The sequence below is a fragment of the Anabrus simplex genome, chromosome 4 (assembly GCF_040414725.1).
Source record: "Anabrus simplex isolate iqAnaSimp1 chromosome 4, ASM4041472v1, whole genome shotgun sequence".
In the NCBI taxonomy this organism is placed as follows: domain Eukaryota; kingdom Metazoa; phylum Arthropoda; class Insecta; order Orthoptera; family Tettigoniidae; genus Anabrus; species Anabrus simplex.
In genome coordinates this window covers 187583853-187604592 of record NC_090268.1, presented here as the reverse complement: position 1 = coordinate 187604592, position 20740 = coordinate 187583853, and the positions used below count along the sequence as shown (strand labels likewise).

Below are 20740 nucleotides of genomic sequence, written 5' to 3'. Positions count from 1 at the left end.
AAACATTAAAATCCCGTAACTGTAGCATGCAGATATTGAAAGGGCCTGAAAGAGAATCAAATAGCAGCAACAAGTATTACATTAGACAGAGATATCGATATATTAGGCACAAAATATCGATATCGACAATATATCGGACCTTAAAATATCGATGTCGATATATCGATATTTCATTCTTCAAATATCGATATTTGCGATATATCGATATTCGTTTGCCATCTCTAGCTGTGGTATCGATCATCATTCATCACTATTCCAGACACCATGAAGGCGAGTGGTTATGTTTATACCGAGTAACAAGCTCAATTTTTCAACATGTAAATAGTGTATGTACATAATGTTCAAGTTTTATTTCAGTTCTTTAGTCACCTGTAGTATTCGTTTTATATCCCCATATGTATACCACGAGCGATACGTATCCTCCGGGCCTGGTACTGCTGCCATAAACTATTGTTTGAACACATGGCAATAACGACGAGGAACTATATGCATTCAAGTGAACCAGTGTGACTTCACAACAGAAAACATTAATTCTTGTGACTTGAACGTGTATGATGCGAGTGCAATTTATTACATGTCTGTGTATATATGTTCAAAACAGTGGAATTGGAGTGTAATGGCGGATTTATTCGCGAGTGGCTGCCCGTTTGAAAGTGACAAGATGGCCTGTTCGTGTCGAATTCGGCTTACATCGGACGGCTTCGGTACGAGCACGGACGATCGCATCCGAGTATTCCCGAGCAAACAAAATTCAATTACTGTGTAAAGGAACGTCTTGCTTTCAAAACTTGAAGCTAATTCGTAGCATATACAGCCTACAATTCTCGCAGTAAGACTTATGCTCCATACGGTCACAGAGTAAATACGCACAAGTGTTGTTTAATTGGTGTAAGCGGTATTATCCAGTGTTTCGTCTTTTCTACTCCGTTCCAGTTCGTCTCTCATCTGGATCTCAGTGGTTCAATTCCACTCACATTTGGTGGTCCGTAGTTTGAATCCTCTCACAGTATTGCAATTTCTGCCCCGTTACGGATGGTGTTCCAGGCAGCAGTCCAAACTTCGTATGCAGGTGTACAGAGTCCACTTTTAGCGAAGGAATCTTACAGCAGTCAAGATATCTTTATTCCTTCCATTTCTGTCATTGCTTTGTAGTACCTACATATTAGGAAGCTTCACTATGTCCGCTGAATAGGAAAGGCATCGCTTGCCAGGCTTTGTGATCAAATTAATGAATTTAACAGCGATATCCCCAACGCATTATTACATATAAAGAACGAACGTTCGTTGGCGCTAGTGTCAGAGGCTTTCATGAAGTTCAGTGTCCGTCAAAAGAGTGGATGAATCCATTTCTCAGGAACAGGTCTGAGCTGAATTTGAAGATAAGCATGGTGCAGTTAGGGCTAAAGTAAAACAGATAATCAGTACATGGGGTACCAGTTCCTCTCCTAAAAACAGTGAATACAAGGAGCCTATAGGGTAAAAGCACAGGTAGTTGACAGTATAAGAAACATTTTGTACAATTTCATCCACATTTGCTTTTATTTCTGTAACACCACCTCCATTTTTGCTTCCCTCTATACTTGATTCTTGCTCGTAGGGAATCTCCATTTAAAAATACACTAAGTTTGCTATGAAAGGAAAAATATGAAATTTCTCAGTGCTCTGATTTGAGTCAGTAGTTGACACTCTAACTTTTGAAATTTTCAGTGGTTGACAGGATGATGTATCAGTAGTTGACATGCCAATAATAACACTGCTTAACTGCAGCTACCAATTTTTTATTGCCTACAATGATATATAAACATACGTAGAGTTTAGTAAGTGGTACTGGCGAGTTGTAATAACATTACAAAGCATTTTACACAAGCATGGTAACAGATTACTCAAAAGGGTACATCAAGTGAACACGAAAATTGATATCTTTTGTTAGTTCGTGAGCCATATATCAATGGGGAAGGTAACTTCTCAACCATACGATCCAGACCAAGAACTACAGTCCTTAGCTCGGCCCTAACATACACATTTCGCAGCCTATTCAAAGGTTTCAGGACAGTTGCATTGAAATGATCTTCATCCAGTATGTTCACTATCTCAAATAGATGCTTACAATACCTTTTCGATTTCTTCACCAAAGCTAAGACAAACGTGCCTTCACTAATAGAATGACTCCTAACACATGTTGGCTGGGAATTCACACTTTCATATTTTTAAGTTTCATTTACGAACGCAGCCGTTAAAATGTCTGAGGTACCACTGCACTCAGCATTTAATGACGTTTCACTAACAGTTTTCTGAACCTCGACGCTGGCCTGAGAGGGTACCGTTACATATTGAGATTCCATGGTTACTTCAGCAGCTTCAACCTCAGTTGTTTCAGGGACTTTAATGTCCACAGAAGTTCCACAAATTTCTTCTTGAGCCGCTTCAATGGTGATCTCAGAATGTTTGAAAACACTTTCAGATTACAATGGTATAGCAGTACCTTCAGGCTCAATGATGTCGCGGATCTCATTACTCCTTGATGTTTCCGCAGCTATTTCTTGAACTTCTATCACAGCTTTAGACTGCTTACTCGCAATGGTTTCATACTCTGAAATATCAGAATCAGAAAGGCTGAGGCTTACATCTTCAAGACTTTCTCCTGATGGAATCCACTCTTCGTCAGAGTCAGAAGATGATACCAATTTCCTTTTCTTTATTGTGATCTTGGCTTGTGGCTTCTTAACCTGCTTTTTCTTTTTGAGCTCTTCTCTCTCTTGTCTTTTCCTCTGTCGCTCCAATGCTTTTTTCCTCTTTATTTCCTCCAATTCCTGCTTTTTCCTTGCTTTGTTTTCATGATACTCCCTCCATGTTTCAGATAATACAAAGCGTGGTACCTTCTCTTTTCTTTTGGTTTTCTTTTGAGGTCCTTCTGACCGGAATAATACCTTCTTAAAACGACTTGGGATATTTGAAGAGTTGGCTATTGAAGAACCAACTGGATTTGTAACACATAAGTGTTGGGTAGTGTCTGGTCCATTACTGCCCAAGGAAGAAAGCTTGCTCAGTGTTGTCGGTGGAAAGATGAGTAGCATTTTCTTGGGGTGCATGTTGTTTCACCGTCTCACTGTTCAATGCAAAACTATCTTCAAGATTGTTTTCCTCGCCGAGGTTGGAAGTCGCACTAGAATCTGCTTCATTTTCTAAACTTTGTTCACAAATTTCACCCGAACTGAAGTTGCGGCTCAGTTTTTTCCAGATTTCATGTAAGGATTTGTCTTCATTGCCTTCCGCCATTGTTGAGTTGGTTCGAAACAGCTGTAACTTTTCTGGCCCTATGAGGTTTTCAATTACAGACTGAGCAATTGTTACTTGCAATTCTCATATGCCGAAGATTATTGAGATTATGTTTGTTAGCTTGTGGTTTGGAAGAGCTGCCATCATTAAGAGCTTTTTCTGTGTTCGAATGGCGCAAGTGGATTCCATGGTACTAGTTCACATTTTCTGAACCCGTTCACAAATATGCTGGATGGTAGCTCATCTAGGGCTTCTTTCAGTAGCGGAGCAAAATGCCTCTTTTTCAAGACAGGATTATCGATATTTTTTAACCTCCAGTCGTGAATTTTAACTTTCTACCTACCCTTCAGAGATCGAAAAACTGATATATCCATAGGCTGTATCAAGTGTGTAGCATTAGGGCACAAGGCTACCAGTAATATGCCATTTTCGTCGCAGAACCGGCTAGCATGGAGTGTCAGGTGAGATGCATGCCCATCTATGAAAAGAATAACAGGTAGTGTGATCTTACATTTCACTAACCATGGGTGAAAGACATTTGCTAAATATTCATAGAACAGACCAGCATTCATCCGTCTCGTTTCCGATCTCCCAACACCCCAACCTTGGGGAATACTGGCTGACAAGTCAGCTGGGACTCTTTCGTACTTAAAAACAACTGATGGGGGAGATATCGCACCAGCGGCATTGGCTGTTAGTAAAACGCTTAAGCATTTTTTTTCATCGGGGTTTACTTGGCTGTACACCTGTTTGTCTCCCTTTGCACCAAGAACCTTGTTCCCTTTAGGGTTCAGGAAAAACGCACTTTCATCTCCGTTGAAAACTCTGCTCGGATACATCAAAATATCCGTCAGATTATTTTCCTGAAGATAGGTGTACACATGGGTGTACCACTCACTTAAGACTTCTTGTGTGACAGAGGCCCTTGACACGGTCAGATTTTCTGCGACTCTGACGGATACTGAGGGGTTTCGTTTTATGAAAGATTTGAACCAAGTTGTACCTGGACGTCCGTCTTTGAACAATGGACTTGTGCGATTCATACTTTTTAATAATTGCTGAATACTGTCAGCCATTTGATTCCTGGTGACTGGGAAGCCAACTTTAGCAATATGTTTAATCCACGTTACCAAAACTGCTTAATCGTCAGTGGTTAAAACTGTACAAGGCCCCATTTTACGGCTTACAGGGGTCTTGCCTCTTGCCTTGTAAAGCGAAGTTAGACGAGGAACACCATGTTGTCTAGCTGCAGTAGCGACGGGGATTCCTCTCCGTACATCAATAAGTGCCCTCTCCATTTGTTCGTGCTCATAATTCAGTAATTTTTTTGGTGGTCCCATCTTTATGTACCTGAATCAAGAGATGAAACAAAAAATAATTTAAAAAATAATCTAGTGCTAGTAGTAGACTGCCACAGCATCAGCAGTTGACACCCCCTGTCAACTACTGGATATGCTTATTCTATCAATGTGAAATTCTACCAGTTTAGAGAGCATATCCTTAGGAAGCCTGGGTAAAATTAACAAGAAGATTAGTTGGATATATGAAATGAGCTAGTGGTTGACATGACTGTCAAGCACTGAAAAATCTCTTGTATCCTGTTCTAGTAGTTGACACCCTATGTTACCTTAGCAGAATCATAAATTATAAAATAAAAACCAAATGGCATGCATCTACAATATCAGTCCATAACAAAGAAATTAAAAGTTTGAAAATCGTTTGATATCTCAAGATATATAAAATGAATATTCACCTGAAGTTCCTTAACGAAAGCGATAAGCGTCACACATGGTTTCAAGTCTTACTGGGAATGTCAACAAACATCATGGCGTCAGGCCGCCAATTCCGCCAAGTAGAGCGAGGTTGCCGCTTATTTTTCAAGAGAGCAAATGAAGGTGTGCACGCGTTCGGATAATACGGGCTCGTGCAGCTTATCGAAGATTCGTTTACCCCAAGTCTCGGGTGACGTTACTTAATTTGTGCGTTTTTATGTTTGATTTACTCATTTGAAGAATCACTTGCTAAATTATATTGAGAAGTGCCCATCAGCTTATTGGGATGCACCCATACCTGCAGGTAATTTTATAGTAGCTAGGGAAACAATTTGCAAGAGATATAAGAATCCTAAAATGATAGTGAAGGCTCACATAAGGTTACTGTTATCTTGGCACTGTCCACAAGGAGTCTGCATCTAGTTTATGTATACTTCTGAATCATGTACAGTCCAATTTAAAAGCTATAAGTTCTTTCCTCCATGTGTTCGCCCATTGCTGAGAACCTCCTATGTCTTACCGCATTCACGTGCTCCTTTTATCTCGTCTCTAAACTCCTCCCTGATTGTCCAATATATTTTTTCCCACAATTTTGGCACTTGATACAATATACTCCTGATTTACTAAATCTGTCGGATTTGTTAACCTTAGGCGAGTTAAATAAAATTTTCTTGTTACTGTTGTTTGTCTTAAACGTGACCTCAATGCCCTTTTTATTGAATATCTTTTTTATTCCGTATGAGTGAGTGTTATGGAAAGTTATTACCACTACGTTCCTCCTTTCTTTCTTTTCTTTTTCCAAAGTTGATTTTTGTTTATTTATTTATTTTATAGAAATTTGTATATAAGTCAGTACGGGCCAAAATGGTGAAAATAGTCAATTCTCGATAGCTGCAGTCGCTTAGTGCGGCCAGTATCTCGTATTCGGGAGGTTCGAACCCCACTGTTGGCAGACCTGAAGATAGTTTTCCGTGGTTTCCCATTTTCACACCAGGCAAATGCTGGGGATATACCTTAAGGCCATGACCGCTTCCTTCCCACTCCTAGCCCTTCCCTGTCCCATCGTCGCCATAAGACCTATCTTTGTCGGTGTGACGTAAAGCAACTAGCAAAATTGAAGTGCGATACGGACCATGAAACTGATTTTATATAATAAATACTTAATTGTGAATCTATTGAAGTGCGATACGGACCATGAAACTGATTTTATGTAAGACATATCTGTGTCGGTGCGACGTGAAAACAAATTGTTGCTGTTGTTTATAAGTTTCATTTCCGTATTGATGGATATTACTTTACATAAAAACAATATATATACAATTCTCCACCTTATCAATACGAGTTTATTTTACATTACAAATATTCAAGACTAGTTTCGACTCCTATGGGGTCATCCTCAGTTGACAATTGTAAATTGTTCATAAAAACATCACATAGTAAAAGTTAGACTAGTTTAGGCTGATCATTAATGTTTGGTGTGTCTAGTACATGACTAGTGTGCATTGTTCATAAAGACACATATTACCTTACTGCTACTACTATCCGATTTTAAGTTATATAGTATGGAACACAGATATGTTTGTGTAACTTAACAGTGACAAGTTCAAATATTTACAGAATTGGCTGTTGATTAGTCACATGATATAATAGAACACAGGCTTGAACATTTTTGATTTAAGTATAAGTGCAACATCTTGCTTTTGTACATACTAGAGGCTAAATTCATTTTGTAAAGTCATTACATTCTAATTGAAACTTAGTGTGAGGTTAAAATTGAATAAAAATATATGCTAATGTGGACATTAAAATATTGTTAAAATGGGCATATAATCAAAAACAGTGGTATGTATGCCACACATGTCTAGTATAAAAACTCATTACACTGGTGCTGTTAGTGTGCAGTACAGTATATACACTGATTTGGAATAAATGGATTTGTATATATATCGTTCCAACAAAGTGGATCCATAAAAATATTTTTATGGATCCACTTTGTTGGAACGATATATATACAAATCCATTTATTCCAAATCAGTGTATATACTGTACTGCACACTAACAGCACCAGTGTAATGAGTTTTTATACTAGACATGTGTGGCATACATACCACTGTTTTTGATTATATGCCCATTTTAACAATATTTTAATGTCCACATTAGCATATATTTTTATTCAATTTTAACCTCACACTAAGTTTCAATTAGAATGTAATGACTTTACAAAATGAATTTAGCCTCTAGTATGTACAAAAGCAAGATGTTGCACTTATACTTAAATCAAAAATGTTCAAGCCTGTGTTCTATTATATCATGTGACTAATCAACAGCCAATTCTGTAAATATTTGAACTTGTCACTGTTAAGTTACACAAACATATCTGTGTTCCATACTATATAACTTAAAATCGGATAGTAGTAGCAGTAAGGTAATATGTGTCTTTATGAACAATGCACACTAGTCATGTACTAGACACACCAAACATTAATGATCAGCCTAAACTAGTCTAACTTTTACTATGTGATGTTTTTATGAACAATTTACAATTGTCAACTGAGGATGACCCCATAGGAGTCGAAACTAGTCTTGAATATTTGTAATGTAAAATAAACTCGTATTGATAAGGTGGAGAATTGTATATATATTGTTTTTATGTAAAGTGAAAACAAATAGCAAAAAAAAAAAAAAAAAAATCCCTCCTACGTTTAGAAGTGTGTAGAACAGGGCTAGAGGCCATTGGCGAGTTATGCGTGAAACAGAATATGCGCTTTTTAGCTTATCAACCACATCCACTCCTACCTTTGTGAGATTATAGAATGTGAGCATTTCTGCTTTTCGAGCTTCCCCAGTTTCTTCATCAGTCTCATCACTGTTGTGCATAGTTGACAACACCAAAACCACCTTGTTCTTCCTGGGCACATGTAATAGCAGAGTTGCTGCATTTCCAAAACCAAACAAATTGCTTTTAGGTGACCTGTCTTTGGATTGTACAAAGAGGGGAGGAATTTCAGTTTTGTTTATTTTCAGGGTTCCTACCATAGTTTACCTATGGTTAGCTAGCATACTATGGGCTAATGGTACAGACATATACCAATTATCCACAGTTAGGTTTCGACTGGATCCAGAAATTGGCTGAACAAGCCTTTCAACCACATCCTTGCCACTATTGCTCACTTTGTAGGGACCTTCTTGTTGTTTCCCGGCATATATTTTCATATTCTGCGTGAAGAATGTTCTGGAGTCTGTTAGGGCGAATATTTTCAGTCCATATTTTGCAAGCTTATTAGCAATGTACTGTCGGAAGGGACATTTACCACGGAACGCATCTAACATTTCATCGATCGTTACATATTCACTCAAATAATAGTTTGTTTTGCAGTGGTAAACGAAATCCTTGAATATTTCCCTGATGGTTGCGAGTCTATTAACACTTAGTTTTTCTCTTCTATCAGAAATACGGTCAAACCGTAAAGCTTGGAGTAAAAACTGAAATCTATTTATGCCCATACTGTCCTCCTAAGTCAAAAAGACTTAACTGCATTCTACATGGAACCCAGAAATTTAAGTGTTTAAATTTTGAAAGATTTTTTATGCTAGAAATGTCATATTACCAAAATTATTTAGCTAAATATACCTCTTTGTTAGTTTTAAAATCAATTTTATGGTTTGCTTCAGGAAAATATTACTCTTTCACAGTTTAATTTACAATTACAGTACTACTTTTGATTGGTATATTTACTAAGCCAAAAGGCAGTAAATACACTTACTGCGTTTTTCCTTAGTGCACTAAGTATATTGGAATATTACTTTTTAATGAAAAAGGAAGTAACTTACACTTAATGCTTTTTGCCTTCATATTTTGAAGGAGTTGTCAAGGAAGAATCTAAGGGCAGCAACATATTGTGGATAACAACAAATATCACATTTGGAAATGTCTTATTTTATTCATAGTGAACAGACCACTTACATGTTTGCAACAATAGACCTCTTAACTCAAATATTTAAGGCTTAAAATAGTTTCTTTAAACTAAGCTAATCATAATCATCACATTCTAAAAGTAAGTCGGGCACGTCACATAGTGGCAAGTTTTCCCAGAACTTGCGTTCACTTTCTGGCATCAATGGTACCAATTTTTTGATGATTTCCTCCTGGTTCTCCTTATTGATACCTCTTAAAGTTCTAGTAGGTGGCCTTGGAACTTGATTCTTCTTTAAGTACTAGGCCTATTTAAAAAAACGTTAATTCAATGGGTTCCTCATTATAATCAGATTTGTACTTCAAATTTAAAGTTCCTCTTTGAAATGTGACCTGTACAATGTCAGACAAATAAAGCCTTGGTTCTGTCTTCGTAATAACATGAGATGAACTGTAGTCGAACGCATCAAAAAAATTTGAAGGACTAGTGTGTTTCAATAAAGAAACTTTTCCAGAATTACAGTTTTGCTCGGCTTCTGCAAAGTCATCAGTCATAAACTTTAACCTTTTGCCTTAAATTTTTTGCTACTTGGTGGTGAAAGCTGTCAGCAAACACAAAAGTGTGTTCTGCTTCCAGGTACAGTGCACTCCTGATAATTCGCAGTAATTAATGCACGCACTTCCGCGAATTATTCGCAGTCATTTTTATGCCTGGTAAATACAAAACCATAGGTTAAAATAAAGAAATGTATTTTATGAACAAGCAGAAAATAATTATAACACTTCACATTGTATTGTAAGACACACTAGAGAAAAATTACAAAATGCCATGTGGAATATGCCAACATTCGTATCTAACGAAAAAATTCGGTCATCACTTTTTGTTTCTTAGACGATTGTTCATTTTTTCTAATTTTGGATCGTACATTTCTCAAGAAAACAATATATGAAAATTCACCTCTATTTTCCATGTAAGAGATAAGTGTGTCTATAGAGACACTAGCTTGGCTGTGGAAAACTCAGGGTTTCTGTTGTATCACTCCCGCACTCAATATCATCTGAATCTCCGTCTTCCTCATCAACCATCAAATTCCATACATGTCTGAAACCATAATCGTCCATATTGACGTCTAACCACTCGATAATGCCACTTTCTTCTGCATCTTGGCATTTATCCAGGTATTTCAGTAATGATATCATCATAGCGAGACTGCGTTGCCCGTTCGAAATATCATCGCTGACGCCGGCAAATTCGTGCTCGTCACCTAGAACAGATTTCCATGACCGTGCGAGCGTAGTAGTGGTAATTTTGTCCCATGACTTATTGACTTCGTGAAGAGCATCCAACAAACTGAAGTCCTTCCAAAATGTTGGAATATCGATGCCTTCCTCAACAGAGATGACCTATAGTTCTTTAAAGCAGCAATAATGCCTTGGTCCATGGGATGGAGAATAGAAGTTACATTAGGGGGAAGGTATTTCATGTAAATACCACCTTCTTTAAGTTCACTTTCGTAGGATGAGAAGGCGCATTGTCAATCAAGAGCACTGCTTTGATAGGCAGTGACTGCTTAATTAGGTAGGCCGTCACTTGTTTCACAAAATGGTTGTGAAACCAGTCCTTAAGTATCTCTGTGTCCATCCACGCTGCCTTTTGATGGTAGTACTGCAAAGGTACATTCTCTCGTTTAAAACAATGGGGTTTTCTGTATTTCCCTATCGCTAATAATTTTAATTTATGATCACCACTTGCGTTACCACATGCCATAATGGTTATTCTTTCCTTGGATGTTTTGCGGCCTGGGGCTTGCTGTTCTTGTTGCATCACTAATGTTCGGGACGGTACACATTCGAATACAACTCTGTTTTGTCTGCATTGTAAAGTTGTCTAAGCCAAGCTGTTCTTTTTCAATGAATGATTGAAATTCCTGTGCGAAATTTTCAGCAGCATCCGTGTCTGCGCTGAGACACTCTTCATGAATAGCAGTTTCTCGTATTCCGTAGCGTTTCTTAAACCACGTAAGCCAGCCCGAAGATGCTTTAAAATCACGTTCTAAGCCAAGAGCATTGTGAAAATGTTTTGCTTGCTCAACACTCATTGGGCCGGACACAAGAATACCTTCCGCTCGTTTTTGAATAAACCACCGTATCCACTGATTGTTTTAAATTCATATCCCTCCATTCATTCTTCATGACATTTTAAATTTTTAGTCAGTGGATGATTTTGAACTTTTAATTTGTCATTACATTTCGTACCATTTAAACAACAAGCGTCATCATCATTAACTAGGCGATTGACCCTTTCGCCTATATATCCATTTAATTTTGCTAAATTCTTTATGTACCGTAACATGGGCATACTTTGCATCACTTTTTATAGTTCGTAAGAAGAAAGTCAGTTTCAGAGATTATACATCGCCGGAAAATATATACAACTCTTTAAAGGTGTTGTGTGGGTTAGTAGGAATGCACGCGTGTGTAATGTAATGACCTAACAATTCTATAATAGGTGTTATTGCGATCTAAATATTGATGCTAAGTAACCCATATGAGCGGGTAATTTTGCATCATTGTGTATATGCTCCTATATTTCAATTAATAATGAGACCAGATGCAAATTTACAGTATGGAATGACCAGTTCTATGGCAAGAAATAAAGGGCATCCACATTATGGATAATAAAAGGTTTCACATGATAAATAACAAAGTTTATAGAAAGAAAGAGATAATTTTATTTTAATCCAAATCTTACAAAAATCTAAAAGGAAAATACAATTAAAACAGCAAATAATGTGTATGAAGTTGCACAAACTGCCTTCAATTTCAGAGTTTCCTTGAGAGTTCAGGAATTCGAAAAATTCCCCTTTTACCCAGTCTCTTTGGCGGGCCTATTCCTCCAATAACATCCTTCCATTCGTAGAATAGTTTATCAATTTGGCGGGCCACTTGCATAATTTCAGAGACTTTATCATTGCACTAACCTCAGCCGCTTCTTCATTGAAACTTTCTATTACTCTAGGATATAAATCACCGTCGTAACGAATAACTACAAATGCCCCAACTTGACAATTCACAGGCAGGAAGCTGGGTTCTTCTTGCTCTAGAATTTTGTCCTGTTCATCAGTCATTTCCAGCTGCTTGCATCAATGTGTGTCCCAGGTTTCTTCATCTGATGAATCCTGACATATGGGGTCATCATCTTGTTCCTCACCGGATTCAGAAGAATCAATTTTCTCCACCCTTTGCTTCTTCTTTGGAATGTTTCTTTTTGTTAGAGGTGCACATTCTTGTTGGACAAGCTCTTCATGTGCAACACTCTTACCAGCAGGAACATCAATCTTTCTCCTTCTCTTCACGTTGCCATTCCCTGTGCATGCTATTCTGGTGTTTTCTAAGACATCTAAAAGTGCTGCACTTAAAGACTTTTCATCAGCTACTTTTTGTGGCAGTCGCTGGAGCAGTGGTTCCTTTTCACACGGCACAATCCCACATTGAGGGAAATAAAACACCTCTAGCGGACCAAACACACTACCCCCTGCGGGTGGGGGATGCACATGTAGAATACTCCCGCGGTATCCCCTGCCTGTCATAAGAGGGGACTACAAGGGGCTCTCAACTTGGGAGTATGGATTGGCGACCACGGGGCCCTTAGCTGAGTCTTGGCATTGCTTCCACATATGCCAGGCTCCTCACTTTATTCTATCCTTTCCGACCCCGACGGTATTACAGCATTCGAGGCCTAGGGAGTCTTTCATTTACACGCCCTTCGTGGCCCTTGCCTTTCATCGTCCATTACTTCATTTTTCAAAGTAAGGGATCCGTTCTTTCTTCTTTTTTCTCTCTACCCCCTGTGGGTGGGGGGACGCAGACGAAACATACACCCACGGTATCACCTGCCTGTCATGAGAGGCGACTAAAAGGGGCGACCAAGGGATGCTTGAATTAGAACCATGAAAGTACTTTTGATTCGTACCATCACGTGGGGAACACCATGGGTTGCCTGTACTTGCGAGTAGTACCACTATATTAGGTACGAAACAGGTTTGTGATTAGTAGCAGCAGTGAGTTGGTTCTCCTGTGGGTTTCCAGTACCCGTTAGTCGTACCCATGTGAGCAACACCGCGGGTCTGGGCGTTGCCTGTGAGTTGTACCACTATATGAGCGACACCGTGGGTCTGTGTTGCCTGTGATTAGTATCCACTATGTGAGGAACACCACGGGAATACCAGCACCCGTGACTAGTACACCTAGGTGAGGAATCTCATCGGTTTGCGTTGGCTATGAGTTGCGCCATTGTGTGAGAAACACCATAGGTCTGAGTTACCTGTACGACGTACAATACTTGTGAGTAGTACCATCATGTGTGGAACACCGTGAGTCTTTTGATTAATACCCCAACATGACAAATACCATGGTTCTGCTTTACTAGCGACATGTACAATAATGAGGGGCTGTTGACCTGGATTTTGGACCCCTTTATAAAACAAGCGTCATCATTATCAGGATTGTACTTTAGAATGGTCCCTTGGTCGTTAACACTGTTTCTTTCTGGTAGTCTTTGGGTAGGATCCACTGATTGTTTTGGGTTCATGTCCATCCATTCATTCCTCATGTCATCTTTTTCTTCTTTTGGTCAGTGGATGATTTAAAACTTTTTTTTTTGTAATTTCATTTCGTACCATCAGGGGCTGATGACCTAGATGTTAGGCCCCTTAAAACGACAAGCATCATCATCATCAAATTCTTTGCTATATTTGGTGCGAAAATTTGAAGTGTGTGTCTCAGCAATGCAGGGAAGTGTTGCTTTGGTAGAATATTGTGCTTCATTCCCTCTTTCGTGTCTCTCCAATCTGACAGCACTTTTGTCCACACAACTTTCAGTGGATGATAGACAGATACATCTTGCGGTTGTGTGATATGGGTGCTATTTGGCGGGAGACACACAAAATATATGTCTTCGTCCCGGCATTTCTGAAAAATTGGGATGGAAAGATGACTTTACAAATTGTCGCCGATCATAACTTTCTTCCCTGATAATATTCTTAATTTAGGAAGGAGGAGACTCAAACCAGGCACTGAAAGTGGCAGCATCAAACCATCCAGACGAAGAATTGTTGTAGCGGCAACCATTAGGTCCTCCCTCCGTCCAAGTTGTCCACTTTTGTCCAGCCTTGTAAACTACGTAGGGTGGCAGCATTTCATCAGCCATATTTCCACAAAACATGACGGAAACACTGCTTTTGGAGAAGTTGCATATTCTCTCAGGATACTTCACCCCTCGTTTAACCAGCACTCTCTTTTGCCCAGGATTATCTGAAATGTTAGTTTCATCGAAATTCCAGATCCTGTTAGATTATCAATGCATTCTTTAATAATCTTTTCATCGATAGCTGCTTGACATTTCTTGATGTTAGCTGCAAAATCTCTCAGACAACAGTGGGTGTCTCCGTAAAATTGATTTTGTCCATTCTTTTCCGGGCAGATTGTTTTTTAAATCTCTTCACAGAGCGACCAACGCGATCAAGGTAATATTTTCCTGCATAACATAATCATACGCTTTTAATGGGAACCCAAAATCACTCATTACTTCAATGTATTTTAGAAAAGAATTTTCATCTTGTTTAGAGAACACTGGTGGCTTCCCTGGTGATTTTACATGCTTCCCTTTGTTGGCTATTGTTCTAAAGGGTATATCATAATGATCTGAGGCCTTCCACCATGAAAGATTTTCTCTTCTGATGTCTTCTAAGCACTCTTGCAATGTCTCTGGGCTGTAGTCGGCATATCGACGTGAACCAGGTTTCCTTTTTGTGTGTTCGCACCATGACTGAAAAGGACAGTATTCTGAATGAGAAACTCATTAAAATATTCATCACTGTCATTAATTTTTTCAGAATTCATAACCTCATTCGGAAATTACACAAAATTACATTAAAGGAAATTTACATAGCAGTTGTATAGGCAATATTGAGAGTCTCTGTTAAATTTAGCAAAGATTATTGCAACACTTACCTCGCAACAAAAAAAATGTTGATGATGTTAGATGTATTTTTCCGACTAATTTCTTAATAGTTTATGGTCACTACAATGAGCACATGAAAACAGAGCAACCAAAATGGCGGTAAAATCTATTAAAGTTGTTCAAGGCCTGCTTTGAAGTTGCATCTATTGGATTATACCAAAACTACTTGACTTTAGTTAGCTTTTTTCACATTTGATGCAAAGTAACCCCTGAAGTTGCAAAGTATACCCGTTTTACTGTAGTTTAATTCTGTCTTTAATTTATTAGGGGAGAGTGGAATTCTCAAAGCTCTATATACCGACCTGCCTGCTTTTGTGAGCTGGGGTGTAATGATGAGTTGTTTATGGTTATTGGAGCATATGTTGGTTTCCTGTATATTTGGGAATCAAAAGTGTTATTTAATCTTCCAATTTTCTTGAATAGTGTGTAGCTATTTACCACGCCTCGAATGATGAGATGAAGAAACAGCTTCTTCCACCACTTTGTTTTCCTCTTCAGTGGATAGTAGGCTACAAGCTGGTCATTAGGTCCACTCCAGGTTTAGTTGTGTTATAGTCCAATATAGCATCTGTCTTCACCATAACCTTTTCGATAGCAAATTATCGTGGGAGCCACATGTGCGGTTGTTAAAAGTGGAATGCACTGAGAAGTTGAGTATTTTGAAGTTCCTTAGCAGTACTAATTTGGGGTTGGCCGCATGGTACTCCTACGATTTTACAGGGCACATATCATATCCAGGTTAGACTACGGCAGTGCGGCATATCGATCCGCAAGGCAAAGCGTTCTTGTGAAAGTGAATAACACTCACCACAGCGGTGTTATGTTGGCAATGGGAGATTTTTGTACAAGCCCCATTGCTAGCCTGCTGGCTGAATCTAGTGTGCTGCCTTTACACTTGAGGCGCCAGCCAATGCTTCTGTCCTATGCTGCAAATTACAACAGATGCCACTTCACCCAAGCCATTCTTGCGTATTTCACAGTGGAAATCTTCGGCTTTACGCTGCTTATCGTCAAGCAACGCCCCAGATGGAATAGGCTTGGATAGCTGTCACAGAATGTTTGACGTACGGTCTGTTCCCTGCCTTCTCAGACAACCAAGTGGCGTACTTACGGGGGCAATACGACGACCTGAAATAGTCCTGGATCTGCACACTGGCCCAAAGGAAAACACGGATCGTTCAATTTATTGGAGGCTTTTCCTGTTCGTTTTTGGCCTGTATCCTGGTTCAGTTGTCGTTTATGCAGATGGTTCGAGGGCAGAAACGAAAGTGGGCTGTGTGTTCGTTGTCGATAACGATAGGTTGCTTTTCGTTGTCCCGGAAACCTGTAGTGTGTGTGCTGCAGAGCTCTATGCCATCTGTGAAGCTCTGCAGTACGTACTGTTCAATGAGCGTCGACACTTTCTTGTGTTTACCGACTCCTTGAACTCGCTACAGTCTATTGATATCTGTATCTGGTTTCCTCGGTACCCTTTGGTGCAGTGGATCCAGGATTGGCTTTCCGGATGTTTGGATGCCGGCACCAGAATCATGTTTATGTGGTTCCCAAGCCACGCGGGTGTAGAGGGAAACGAGTTAGCAGATAAGACTGCCAAGGAGGCAGTTACATTGGCCCCGTTGCCTTACAAGGTTCCAGCAAGTGATATTTGCTCTCAGCTGAGACATTTGGTTATGTCCCATTGGGAGATGGTGTGGTGGTGGTATTATGTCGTCTTCGGGTCGGCCACAGTATACTACTGCATTCCCATCTATTGAAAGAAGAACCCCTCCGGTGTGTACTTGTGGCAAACATATTACCTTGGTACACATCCTTACGGATTGCCTGCACCTGGTCGATCTGCGCCGTAGTCTTAAACTCCCGAGTACCATCTCCCTAATCCTGCCAAATGACGAGCAGTCGGCAGACCTCATCATCCGTTTTATGAGGGATAGTGGTCTTTCTTATCTTGTGTAACATTGTCCTTTGTCTTAGTGTATTTCTGTTAACTGCACTTTTATCCCATGGAATATTTTAGTTCGTGTTTGCATGTTTTAACGTATATCTCTGTACTTCCAGGCAATGCCTTATTCCATTGTCAGCTGTATTTTTCTGTAATTTTATCAGAAAATAAGGCATTGCAAATTAGATCCACTGATTGTTTTAATCTTATAATTATTTTGAACTCTTGTCAGACATTTTATAATTTTAATTATCTCATGTTGTCCATCTTGTACCATTAGGGGCTGATGACCTTTTTAATGGCAGTGTCTTGTGCAGCAGATTTCATACTGTTATTGGCCACTTTCTCAAGAGTTTTAAATATAGTTTTATTTATTGTATGTTATGTTGTGGGAGGAGGAGTGCTCAAAGCAGAACACAAAGTTTTGGCAGTTGTAGCACCCTTCTTTATTTGATGCATTCTATAAACAAACCTCCTGTTTATTTCATTTCCACTTTCCGTTGTCTGGATGAATTGTAGGCATGTTCTTCACCACAAATCTCACAAGTTAAAACTAGTTCAGTAGCAAGCACTCTTCTGTCAATATTTTCACTTACAGTAATACACAGGTCTCTATTATAATATTTACACTGCACAGGCATTCTCAAGGCCTGAGAGAGTTACTGAATGTCTATGAAATTAATTCCTAAGTTAAACCTATTTTCACTTCCAGCACAAGCCATTGAACTTCCCTCCAACGTCACTAAAAAGCTTCCTAGAACTACAAAGTAGTCTATCTGATGAACTGACAGCAGTGGTGGGAGACCTGCGGGATGAAGCTGATGCAATATTTTGATCCACCATAATCTTGCTAATTTCAGCATTGTTGTTTCCATCAGCAAGGTTATAAGAATGAAAAAAGCAGCCATTATCATAAACATGTAAACATATTCATGTGAGAAACTCGTGAATACTGTAATATCTGGGATCATTGTGGCCATAACAGTGATGCCGCCATGTGAAATACTATTTTTCTTAAAATATGAGGGCATGTTCAGAAATGTTACATCTTAAGTTTCTGTGATATAAACTCAAGAGAGTAGTGCTACTGGGATTAGAGGTAGGTAGGCTATAACCATTTGCTGACATGCAGACGTTGGTTCAGCCAATCAAAACTACCATTTAGACTGAGTACTGGATGGTAATATTCTGCAGTGATTGTTAAGATACTGACTGATCTTCACAAAACAATTTTTTTTTAAATCCTGTACTCTGATGCCATTTTGAAGTACTAATTCCCTTAACACATTGCGGACCGGGTGCACTTCACCCCATGCACAGCCCTGTTCCCGGCCACTTTCTAACTACCTCTAAGCTGGAGTGCATGCATTCAAATAAACTCTCAGAACTTCACTAGCTTTTGAAAGACTACTGCGTATTTTTCTAGTGGCCTTCCTGAATAGATGTTGAAATGCAGGGTATTTCTTGAAATCTATTTCGGCTCATTGTTTTCGGAAATATGGGTTTTATTTATTAGGGGTTCGGTTGGCCAGTAATCTTCCAGACATGATTTCTTCACCTGCCCAATCAATATACACAGAGCAATATTTTTTAATTTCCCTGCTAGTGACATTAGTCCACTTTAGTGTTTTAGGGGATACGTTATAAGAATGTGAATTCTGCTCATAGTATAAGTTTGTCTTTTCAGCTACATACTGAAAATATTTATCACCAATCATAAGTCCTGCTACTTGTCCTACGTTTCCAGATTCATTAGACTATACCTTTATACCAGCAGCACCTTCAAAATCCTATAGCCTAGGTTCACTGTTGCCCATAACCCAGTTGTCAGAAAACACTACATTCTTTACAATATTTTGAATATTTACACCCGGAACACAATTATCAGACTCGTTATGCGCTACAAGTGTTTCACACCTTGAAGATAAGACTATATCATCGTCATCACTTGAAACATTTCCGTTAGAAGATATTTCATCATCGAACTCTAAATATTCAGCATTACTTAGATATTCGGAGCCTGTATCAGCACATAATTCGCGAATAATTTCATCTTTGTCTAAACACGTGCGATCCCTGAGCGCTGCCATCTTGCATGGCTCTTCAAACTTTGTAAACATGTTGTCAGGAAATGCAAAGAAAATCTATGATATGAAGAATACTCGAAAAGAAATGCGACTATCGATTGTGTAGAACCATACATAACAGAGTTCTATCACCCCTGACCTCCAAATAGTTCCCGTATATCTCAAAAGATAGCACTAAAGTTCAGTCTGCTGCTAACACGAGATAACTCGGGACCGGTCCGCAACGCTCGGCAAGGCAAACACGAGTTTTCTCGGGACCGGTCCGCAATGTGTTAAAAGACAGGCAAACCCGTGAGCAAGATTTTCAAGGGGTACGTTTGTACAGTATCGTCATATGTATGTACACCAGAGTTGTTCACTTAGTAGTCACAGACTTAACGACTCAGGCATTTATAGCAGCTCTCGGGTGATTCATCGCAAGAAGAGGAATGTGTAGCAATATGTATTCTGACAATGCTACCAACTTTTTAGGTGTCAGCAAGGATTTGAATGAACTTAGGGAATTGTTCCAGCAAGAAAGGCATAGAGAAGAAATCATTGACTTCTCTAGCATTTCACTTGGCATTTCATACCTCCTCATGCTCCAATTGTGGTGGATTTTGGAAAGCAGGGGTGTAGTCATTGTAACACCTGTTATGGAGAGTGATGGGCATGCAATGTTTCATTTAATGAAGAATTGTCCACACTGACCGCTGAAATTGAGGCTTGTCTACATTCATGTCCATTGCAATCCTGCTCCAGTGATCCTAGAGATTTATCAGTCCTCATCCCAGGTCATTTCCTCATAGGTGAATCATTTACAGCACTGCCAGAATCTGATAATACCTCATGCAAAATGTGTTTGCTAACTAGATTCAATTTTATTCAACAGATTCTCTGGAGGAGATGGTCTACTGACTGACTGACTCCTTTGCAGCAGCGCAGCAAATGGACGAACCCATCCTCCGTGTCACCAGGAACTGTCATACTCATGAAGGATGATTCCGTACCCCATCAGCAGTGGCCCTTAGGAGTCACTACAGAAGTGCATCATGGCAAGGACCATCTTGTGAGGGTGGTGTCAATTAAATGCAACAAGGGTATATTTAAATGTCCTGTTTCCAATGTCGTGCCCATCGTGAGTGACATTGTGTGTTGTGTACAGATTCATGTTATCAGTTTGTGATTCCGTCTGAGTGTTTGAAATCCCGATGTATTTCAAGGCAGGGAGTATATTTGAACTCGTACATTTATGTTAATATTTTTGGTGCCACAGTTAGTAGTAAAGTGATTTGTGTCATTGTGTTGGTGGGCAAATTCATGGTTACGGGTGTGACAGTTGCAACAATAAAGTATGTTATAATTGTTCAGAAGTTATAAATTTTAATCCTTTCAGTCCCAAATTATCATCTATGAGGATAAAAATATAAAACACTGTGGAATAACAAGTAATTTAATATCAGCCAAAATTATGTTACCATGATAAAAATCAACAATTAATATTTTCAACAATGAAATTGGAATGATAACTTTTGGAATCATTGGGACCTAAGGATGAGAACTAATAAGAGAAATATTGATTCCATCACACTAGCACACACTTTCTTTTATTAAAAAAATATTCAGTTATGTAAATGACTTATTTAGAGTATTAGTTCCTTTTAGGCTTAACATTTTCTGGTATAATTCCTGTTAAAAGATCAAATTGAGTTTCTGATATTGTAGCATGATGCTTAGGTCTACTTATTGAGG

General features: G+C 39.0%; 1 long non-coding RNA gene across 1 annotated transcript; it reads left to right on the top strand.

Annotated features, from left to right (window-relative positions):
- The first annotated feature begins 241 nt into the window (after positions 1 to 241).
- On the top strand, positions 242 to 20361 carry LOC136872554 (uncharacterized). Its single transcript, XR_010859951.2, has 2 exons — positions 242 to 326; positions 19881 to 20361. It is a non-coding gene; the product is annotated as an uncharacterized lncRNA (long non-coding RNA).
- The last annotated feature ends 379 nt before the right edge of the window (positions 20362 to 20740 follow it).